A 10,873-nucleotide genomic window follows, 5' to 3' on the forward strand; every position below is an offset into this window, starting at 1 on the left:
CTATGCCTTTCTTATGCTCCGTGCAACATCATGAAGTAACGAATTCAAAAATGCAGGTAAATTTACATAGCATTTCTGCTTTAGAACAGCTAAGAGTTTAAGATGTCATGGTCTTGCCACGTCTTTTCTTCCTTCATAGGTGATGCAGCTTTGAACGGTCCTTGCCAATTCTGCCCAGGGCTCTCCTAGCATTGCTAGCAGAACTCCCTTTCCTTTAATTTCCAGGCTCTGGCCTTCGTCCTGGAAGATTTCTAGAATCTTCTGCAATCTCTCCTTTTTTAATGTCCATACAGGTCCGGTGGCTGGTAGTCCCGAGACTTCTGTGATTATGTCATCGGTAACTGCTATATGTCTCCCCCTCACTGTAGAGTAATTCTCTTGCAAATTTTGCAGGAATTCAATTGCCACCGTCTCGTTAGACTCCCGCAAGCAGTTGAGATAAGTCAGCCACCCTGCTCTTGCCAGGATTTCCCGGGCAGCCGCGGAGACTGTCAACACCTGCGGTTCCCTCCGGATCGATCTTCCTCCCATGGTTTCACAGTAAACTCTCAATGGAACGGTAGTTGATCGTGCTGTTGAAACACAGAGAGGCTAACAGACGCAAGACTTGTTCAAAAAAACAGAGCATACCATAGAAATGGCTTATGAACAGCAATTCATGCAGAAAGAAATAAAAATAGTATACCGTTAAGCCATGCCATACCCTAGTACACAACTTTCTCAAATAGTGAGCTGACACGTAATCCAGGGAATAATGAGGTTAACCTCCCCCTCTGCAATGTGATAGGTTGTCCCAGCCATCAAATAAAGGAGCAACTCCCACTCTGAATCATAGTCATAAAGGAACAGCGTATGGAAATATGCCATGTTTACAAAAAAAATAGCAAATTACTGAAATCGAGGGATAACGTTGGATCGCTTATTACGTAAGGCTGCTGTGATATGATGCGAGGCTGGGAGGATAGGACAGCTGCCGTACATTCCAAGTCTCATGCGGTCATTGTCAACTACTCTGCCATGATTGGTGATAATAAATTTACATGCGTTATATAATTCGGGAAATGATATATGATTAACTACTAAGGTATAAGAAACAGAAGGGTGTTAATAACTCACCTATTGGTGTAAATAATGTGACTTCAATACCATTAACAGTGCTCTGCTGCCAACAGGTGTCCATAACCTTGGCAGAGTTGTTTATTTCACCCATGGAACCATGATCCGCTGTGTATACTTATGGAATGTTGTGTGATGTCAAAATGTAGGCCATTATGCTGGCTTGGTGACCAGTTAACCATAATGCCATTCACGAGGAAGGAGCGAAAAGTGGGCAGGTCGGCTCGTGATGAGACCTCCTGTTCCAAGGGTTATTTATTTGATATACCTTTTGGACCATATCCCTGGTGTGGTGGCCATAGTGGGAATGCCATTTCACTTTTGTCCTCATGATCATGGTAGGCTGGCTCTTGATGAGACCCCCTATCCTACATTTGACAACTTATAAGTCATGTTTACTCTTTTTTTCTTTCTTTTTCATAAAGTACTTTCCCTTATTTATACACAAAGGGTGGTTCAACACTCCTTAAGAGTAGGAATGGTGGAAGAAGTCTTAACATCTCAATAGGAAGATATAAACCCTTTGCTCTTATTCCTAAATAATAATCAAAGAGGATTAAAAAGGGATCATCATGATAAGGATAACCAATCAGAGCAAGATTAGTAGAACAATGAGAGAAAAAGATGATAAGTAAGTGTGTCCTTCCTTTTGTCCTCTTACCAATACAGAGCCTTATAAAGATAGCGATTTATGATTTGCTGATTTCAGTATGTTGTGATTTTGTATCCATTGCATAAGTGCATAGCTGTCTTCCAAAAGACTTGAAAGAACAGGAGCAATAAGCATCCTCAATTTAAATCAGCGAAAAGAACAAACTGTTTCACAAGGAGAGAAAAAGCATGCAAGTGGTGTCCCTTTTGGAAAAAGGAACAACAAAAGACCATAAATAGCAGAAAATGTTGTTCCTTTGAAAAAGGAACAGCAGAAACCAAAAAAGTTGTTCCTTTGAAAAAGGAGCAGCAAAAGACACAAAAATGTCATTCCTTTGGAAAAGGAATAGAAAAAATAAAAAATGTTGTTCCTTTGGAAAATGAACAACAAAACATGCAAAAATGTCGTTCCTTTGGAAAAGGAACAACAGAAATCGAAAATGTTGTTCCTTTGGAAAAGGAACAACAAAACACGCAGATATGTCGTTCCTTTGAAAAAGGAACAGCAGAAATCGAAATGCTGTCCCTTTAGCAAAGGAACAGCAGAACAAGCAAATGCCATTCCTTTGGAAAAGTAACAGTAAAAATCAATAATGTTGTTCCTTTGGAAAAGGAACAGCAGAAATCAAGAATGTTGTTCCTTTGAAAAAGGAACAACAGAAACACACAAATGCCATTCCTTTGGAAAAGGGATGGCAAAAATCGAAATGTTGTTCCTTTAGAAAAGGAACAGCAGAACAAGCAAATGTCGTTCCTTTGGAAAATGAACAGCAGAACACACAAAAATAAAGAAAAAGATCCTAATTACAACGAGATGACGGCTGATCCAATGGAATTTGCTCTTTTGAAAAAGGAACAGCCGAGGGAAAATGTTGTTCTTTTGAAAAAGGAACAACAAAAATGACAACAAAACATTAATTCAAAAATATGTACAAAAAATGATTCAACGAAAAAGAACTTATGTACAAACTGTAAAAATAAATGAATTTCTTAATGAATTATAGGTGAGGAAGACTTCTCTTCCTCTCCCAAAATCTCCATATCAGAGTCTCGGCGTAGCTGCTGGCAGAAGGATTTCTGAGTGAGTGGTTTGCGATAGAGATGAACTCGGTGGCCATTTGCCTTGAAGGCATATCCAGAACCATCAATAGTGATTAGAGTAAGGGTTCCATTGTCATGTACCTTCTGAATTTCGTATGGTCCCAACCAACGAGTCTGGAGTTTCCCAGGGAAGTCCTGAAACCTGGAGTCATACAGAAGAGCCCAGTCTCCCTCGTGGAAGACTTTATTTTTAATGAGAGCATCATGCCATTTAGCTCGCTGCTATTGAATCACGGTAGTGTTTTGAAGTGCAGAGAGCCTAATTTCGTCTAACTCATTGATCTGCTGCAATTGATTAATCTATGCCTCGGTTAGATCTAAGCCAACTTCCTATGCTGTCCGTAATGTTTGTATTTCAAATTCTATGGGAAAAATGGGTTGTTTTCCAAACACTAATTGATAAAGTGAGTAACCAGTGGTGCTTCTCCATGTTGTTCTATAAGCCCACACTGCTTCAAGTAGTCTAGCAGCCCAATCACGTCTGTGTGATGCAATGGTTTTCGTTAGGATTGATTCTATTATCTTATTGTTGCTTTCTACCTGCCCATTTGCCTGCGGGTGGTATGGAGTAGTGATTTTATGATGGAAGCGATAGTTGTTGAGTGTTGCAGCTATTCTGTTCCCAGCAAACTGTGGTCCATCATCTGTAATTATTTCTCTTGGAAGGCCATAACGTATAAATAGATGGAATAGGAATTGTATGACAGAGTCCTTTGTAGCTCTTGGCAATGCCTCTGCTTCAACCCACTTGGTGACACATTCTGTTGCCACCAAAATATATGTTTTCTGGTTTGATGATGGGTTAATCGGTCCAATGAAATCAAGAGCCCATCGCTCGAATGGTTCAATGACTAACTATGGTTTTATAGGCGTCTCATCAGATTGGCCAGGGCGTCTTGCTCTCTGGCAACTGTCACAGGCTTGGACAAATTTCTTTGCATCTTTGAAAATTGTGGACCAATAATACCCTGTCTGCAGCACTTTATGTCCAGTTCTGCGCTCAGCGAAATGTCCACCACATGGTCCATAATTACAGGCTTTTAAAATGTCAAATATTTCATCTTCTCGGACACATCTCCTGATATGCATGTCTGCCCCTATGTGAAACAAGTAGCCCCCAATCCACGAGAATCAAGCACTCTTCTGAACAATTTGTTTCCGCTCATTAGGGGATAGATGTTTCGGTAGTTTACCTACTGCTAGGTAATTAGCAACATCAGCATACCAGGGTGTTTGAACAGCAACAGCAAATAGATGCTCATCTAGGAATTGATCTTCAACTGCTACTGCATCGATTGGCTTTGGCATTCTTGACAGAAAATCGGCTATAGGATTTTCCTTGCCCGGACGATCCTTGATTGTAATATCGAATTCCACTCCAATGGTTGTATCTGAGGCATCAGATGATATTTGGAATGGCAAATCCCAATTTGGTCCTCGAAGGACTGGGGCTGTGGATACGAGCTTCTTCAGATCCTTGAAAGAACGCTCACATTTTTCTGTCCAAAGAAAATCAACGTTAACAGTTAGTGCATATAGAGGTGCAGCAATGTGCGAATAATGTTCTATAAATCGCCTATAATAAACAGAAAATCCAAGGAAACTGCGTACCTCTGTTTGAGTGGTAGGAGTGGGAATAAGCAAAAGTATTTGGATTTCGGCTGGGTCTACTTGAATGCCAGCTGCTGAAACGTAGTGTCCTAGGATAAGTCTTCAGTCATCATCATATAACATTTTTCGTGGCTTAAACAAAGCCTGTTAGCAATGTAGCGTTGTAGGACTTTTTCCAGGGTATCTAATACTGGATTGTAATCATCTCCGTATGGTGTAAAGTCATCCATGTATACTTCACGTCCGTTATTTATTAAATCTGCAAAAATGCTAAGGATGGCCCTTTGGAATGTGGTAGGAGCATTGCATAAGCCAAAAGGTAGAACTCAGTAGGAAAATGTTCCCCAAGGACAAGTAAAAGTAGTTTTATCTTGGTCTTCAGGGGCAATCTGAATCTGATTGTATCCACTGAAGCCATCCAGGAAAGAAAAGAATTTATTTCCTGCTAAAGTGTCTAATACTTGGTCGATGAATGGGAGAGGAAAGTGGTCTTTTTGTGTTGCTTTATTTAGCTCCCTGTAGTCCACACAGATTCTCCATTTCCCATTCTTTTTTGGTACCACCACAAGCGGAGAGACCCATTTACTATCGGAGATAGGATAGATAAAATTGACATCTAAAAGTTTTTGAAGTTCAACTTTTACCACATCTTTTAGATGATGATTAAGTCTCCTTTGAGGTTGATGAACAGGTCTGGCATCCTTTTCTATATAAATGTGGTGTGTACATAATTGGGGGTCAATTCCTTTCATATCAGGATAATCCCATGCAAATGTTTCTTTATATTTCCTTAACAAATGGATGAGCTTCATTTCTTGTTTAGGTGGGAGGTTGGCATTAATATTTAAGGTTTTTCCCGGTTCAATTTCCACGATTTTACTATTTGCAACAGAAGTAACAAGTATTGTTTGATCATGTGTATCTTTCAGAGGATCTTCTTCTAAGTCATTATCAAATGCTGCTTCTATCATGTGACACTGTGTGCAGGATCTAGATTCAGTTTGAGTAATGAAATTATTAATGGCATCATCTTCTGTTTGGTATTTAAAATTAAGTGCCTCTTGTATAGTTAATGGAGATCTAATGTTATCAGTAAGGTATGATAGAGGGTGCTTATTAGTTTTGATTATTGTGACACTTGGCTGCGTTGGAGGGTATAGAACTAAATTCTTGATATTTGGTCCTTTGGTTATGGTCGTATTTCGTTGCCGGTAGCCAATATAAGCATCGGTAGAGGCAAGCCAAGGCCTACCTAAAATCAACGGGTGTCCATCAAGTCGGGTTTTGGGATTTATTATTAGGAAATCGGTTGGATATTCCCAGGAATCAACAGAGACCATGACATCATGTAGAGTGCCCTCCGGCCTAACCACAGATTGGTCGGCCAATTCTAGCAAGGTAGAGGTGGGTTCTACAGATGTAATGCCTAGATTTTGGCAAGTAGTGGTTGTCAAGATATTAATTGCAGCTCCTAGATCAACCAAGGCATTAGACAGGGTCTGACCATAAATTTGGACAGTTACAATTGGATTTCCTGGGTCTTCATATTTAATGGGTGTTTCTTTCCCTGATAGTAAGTCAGATAAAGTGCCGACTACTTGGACTCTTGGATTATTTTTTATATTCCTCCTTGGTTTCTTTATGCACAATTCTTTGATAGTTTTTGCATATATCGAGATGTCTTGAATGGCTTGGAGGAATGGAATTTTTATATACAGATTTTGTAATTCTCCCAGAATGTCAAAATCAGGATATTGTATAGGTCGAGGTATGACTAATCGTTCTGGGAAGGGAGGAGAGGATGTGATTGCTTGATTATGAGTTTGTTGTTTATTCACATCATCTTGTTGTGACAGATGTTATCTGGGTAACTGATCTTGAATCTGAACTGTCTTATCTCCCTCGGTTTCAATAATACGCCCAGATCTTAACTGAAGATCATTACACTCCCTCAGATCGGCTCCTATTTCTGGTGTTTCTATAATTTGGAGAGATTGGACCGGTCTGTTATTTGGATTGGGGTTGGGTTGGGCTGGGAATTGCGGTCTCATATAAGACTGGGGATTTTGTTGCAAAGTTGGCAGTGTAGGTTGAGGGAGCGGGATAGTTCCTACTGGCTGATGCATCGGTCTTTGCCAATTTTTCTGCCAGGCTAAACTTTGTGAAGTAGGGGGAGTCCATTGTGGAGGATATGAGTTACCTTGCTAATATGGTGGAGTATAAGGAAAATTCGGCCAACTGGATTGGTTTGCCTGATTCAGCCACAGGTTTGAAGAAGGAAACGACTGTGGTGACCAGTTGGAAAATGGGGGTTGGGATTGGCTTTGCCACGTATTATATTGTTGAGCATTATACTGTGGAGGCTGAAAAGAAGAAGCTGGGTCTAGAAACATACCAAATTGTCTCGGCTGCCACTGACAGCGCTGGTTGAGAAAATACACCGATTCTGGTTCTTCTTCTGCTTCCTTATATACCGCTTTCAACCCAGGAAGTGAGGGGCAGCTCTCCGTAAAGTGATCTTTTGTACAGATGGCGCATGTTTGGATTGTATCCAGTGGACACTCCTTGTGACTATGCTTTTTCCTGCATCAGGGAAAAAAGATCGTCAAATTCTATTCTGCCTCCATTTGCTTCTGTTTGGCCTGCATAATATCAAGTTGTGTAGTTAGTGTCCCTAGAATATCAGTTTTAAAATTTTCCAATAAATTTCCAATTTCTACACGTGTTACTCCTTCTGTTGAAATTTTATTATCTCTTACAAACCGATCATGTTCTGCTGGTTTTACTCTTGTGCTGCCTCTCGAGCTCCTGATACATAAATCAATAATGTCAGCAAAATTTTCTTGATAAATATCCCCTTTTCCCATAATGTTTAATGTTTCAATCCATTGTTCCTCCATGCCCTTATCAATGTTGTTTTTAACACATTATCAGGTAACGGTAGTGATGCATAAGGAGATCTTTGTAGATTATACTGGAAACGTTCCACATACTCCTCTAATGTTTCATTCAGTCTAGCTGTCATCTGGAATATTTCGTCCTTCAGTTCTCTAGACCTACAATAATCCTGGTATTTTTTTAGGAAAGATTCTTTCATTTGATCCCAGTTATTTATAACCCCGCCACCTAATCCCATAAACCATCTTAAAGCAGCCCCTTTTAATGTAGAGGGAAATAATTTCAGTTTCTGGGGGTTGGTGGTGTAATCATATCCCCTGCACAACACATCAAATAAAAAAAAAAAGGCATCTGGATCTTCTGATGTAAGGCCATGGAATGTAGGGATATGTTGAAGAGGGATTGCTTTCATAGGCACATTTGTTGCAGAATCCACTATTGGGTATTGTAATGTAGAGGTTTGAGTGTTTGACTGATTCTGAGCGATAGGGTTGAATATATGCCAATAACCTTCTAGGATATCTAGGAGGGTATTCCTAGGTTGAGAGGGAATGGCTTTGACAGGAATAGTTTTAATAGCACTTCCTCTATCTGGGATAATGATAATGCCTAATGTCTGAGGAGATTGAGTTTCTTCAACAATGATTTTTGCAGCACTTCCCTTATCAGGGCTATTTAATGGCTGAGTTGTTCCAATAGGAGATCTTGGTTCCTCAGTTTCCCCTGTCTCTCCTTCTCCTTCGCAAAGATTGCTGAAATTCCCTTCCTGCAATAGTTCTAGAGTAGAATTTTCAATTTCTTGAAAGTCCTGCTCTTCAGTTTGACTATGCACCTCAGCAAAGGCTAGAGATGGTGATCCTGTGGCCTGAAGGGAACTAGTAGGCTGTTCAGAAATGATTTTCCTGGGTCCTACTGATGGCTGAGATTCTGCTTTCTTGTAGATTTCGTCAAGGATAATTTTAGGGGCAAATGTTCGCCCTTTGGCGAAATTAAGGGGTTTTAAATTTTTAGTGGGCGAATATTTTGTATCATAGTACATTTTTACAAATCACCTCAAATAGCCCACCTTGTTTTAAGGGAGAGGGTAAAAAAGGTAAATTTAGCCCTTGAAATTAGGACTTACAACCTTCCATTCGCCCATTTTCAAGAATAGGTTTTATTTAAGTAAATCCATTCGCCCATTTTCAAGAATAGGTTTTATTTAAGTGAATCCTATGGGCCAAATACCATATTTATAAAAGAGGTATGGTAAATTAATAAAAATATAAATAGATGAGAGGTATGGTAAATAAATAAAACATTTTTTATATTTACTCCATAAGTCACCTTATATACATGTAAGGGTGTAAACAAATAAAAATATAAGTAAAGTGGAGGTATGGTAAATAAATAAAACGTCTTTTTATACTTACTCAAAAGGTATGGTAAATAAATAAAAATATAAATAAACTAGACGTATCGTAAATAAATAAAACCTCTTTTTATATTTAGTCCATAACCCTCGTTCTATTTATGAAGGCTCAAGAAAGAGGTTTTATTTAAGTGAATCCTATGGGTCAAATACCATATTTGTAAAAGAGGTATGGTAAATTAATAAAAATATAAATAAACAAGAGGTATGATAAACAAATAAAACATTTTTTTATATATTTACTCCATAAGTCACCTTATATTTACGAACACTCAAAAAATGGGTTATATTTAGGTGAAACCTATGGCCAAAATACTATGGGACAAATACCATGGACTAGATTGTTATTAATACCATGCAAAAAACCATTATTAACCCTAATATTAGAATTAATAAAAATAAAAATGGCACATGGTATTGACCCATGGTATTCATGGGGAATGTAGCCTATTTAAATGGGCGAATTAAACCAGCATGTAGCCTATGCTAAGATTCACTAGGACTTTACAAAGTTTTATTATTTAGTGAAAGACTCGCCAAGATCTTACAAGATTTAATAATTGAGTAAAATATTCTAATAAAAATAAAAATGGCACATGGTATTGACCCATGGTATTCACCAAAATGGGACATGGTATTGACCCATGGTATTTGCCTGGAATCTAGCCTATTTAAATGGGGGAATTAAACCAGCATGTAGCCTATGCTAAGATTCACTAGGACTTTACAAAGTTTTATTATTTAGTGAAAGACTCGCCAAGATCTTACAAGATTTTATAATTGAGTAAAATATTCGCCATGTCTGGTGAGAGATTCGCCAAAAAATTATATATAAATATTATATTATTGATAAAATCGCCTTCCATTTTTCCTATATACCATGGAGATTCGCCCATTTATTATATTTATAAATTTAGGGAGGGTTCTTAAAATTTTCCCTGGATTTCGTCTATGAAGGTCGTTCGGCCAAGGGTCACCGGCCCTTAGCTTTTTCTGGCTTGGGTAGAGGTTTAGTATTTTTTTCTGGTTTTTTCTGCTTAGTCATGAACTCAAATTAACTACTAAATTCTATTCAAACAAAGCAACAGCAAATCTGTTAGGAAAGCAGACAGAGGAGCAGGGATTTTACATGCTCCGTACGTAGGTTCTTACCTTCCGTTTTTAAAATCCAACTCTTCCCTAGCAGGTTCGTACACTACTCTGAAAAAAGGACAAATGGCTACACTCTTTCCCCGGCAACGGCACCAAAATGTAGAGATATAAAAAGGGTCTCTTTCACCTCTAGTTACCTCACATTAATATGTCAATCCGGGAGTGTTTTGTTATTTCAAAGAGTGTCTCAGTCTGAGGCTATCATTTGTCAGAGTAATGCTAGTAGTACAGTGTTCAGAAATACAAGAGTAAACGAATGCTTGTCTACAGCTTAACTACTTCACACACTCAAAAGACTAAGTAACTTATCAGTCAAGGGTTCAGTAGTGATAACCCATCCCTTTGGAAACTGATGGAAAAGGAAATCAGAGAACAGCTCGTGGAACTGGGAGCCAGACAGTAAATGCCAAGGCTCACTACAGCCCTAGATCATCTCCCACACCAAAATAACAAGTACCAGGAAATGGAACGGCAGATATGAAAATGGAACGGCAAACAAGAAATCGAACAACAAGTCTGTAATGGAACAACAATTCTTAAATGGAACAGCAGCTAAGAAATAGATCAGCAACTAAGTCTCACAAGCAGTAACAAACTTAATCTAACAAATCAAATGCACTAATTGTAATCAAATGACAACCTTTCACTCTTAAGGGCGAATTGAATAGCGCACACTAATGGAACATCACTGATTATTGATAAAGTATGGAACAACGCTTGAAAACCATATACACACACAACACACTTAAATAGTAATCTGATCCAAGTATCAATTTCGGTTAGACAGAATACGACTGCGTTTCAAAATAGAACAACATTGTTTATAAACCCAACAATCGTAAGGAACATAACTCCCAAGATGAATTCAGTGACGTGAATGAACAGGTGCACAGCACAAAAACTCTGTAATGGAATAGTAACAGTATTCTGTTA

This window comes from Pinus tabuliformis, chromosome 9, assembly GCF_031772625.1.
Source record: "Pinus tabuliformis cultivar Carrire ecotype Pingquan chromosome 9, CPIR1, whole genome shotgun sequence".
In the NCBI taxonomy this organism is placed as follows: domain Eukaryota; kingdom Viridiplantae; phylum Streptophyta; class Pinopsida; order Pinales; family Pinaceae; genus Pinus; species Pinus tabuliformis.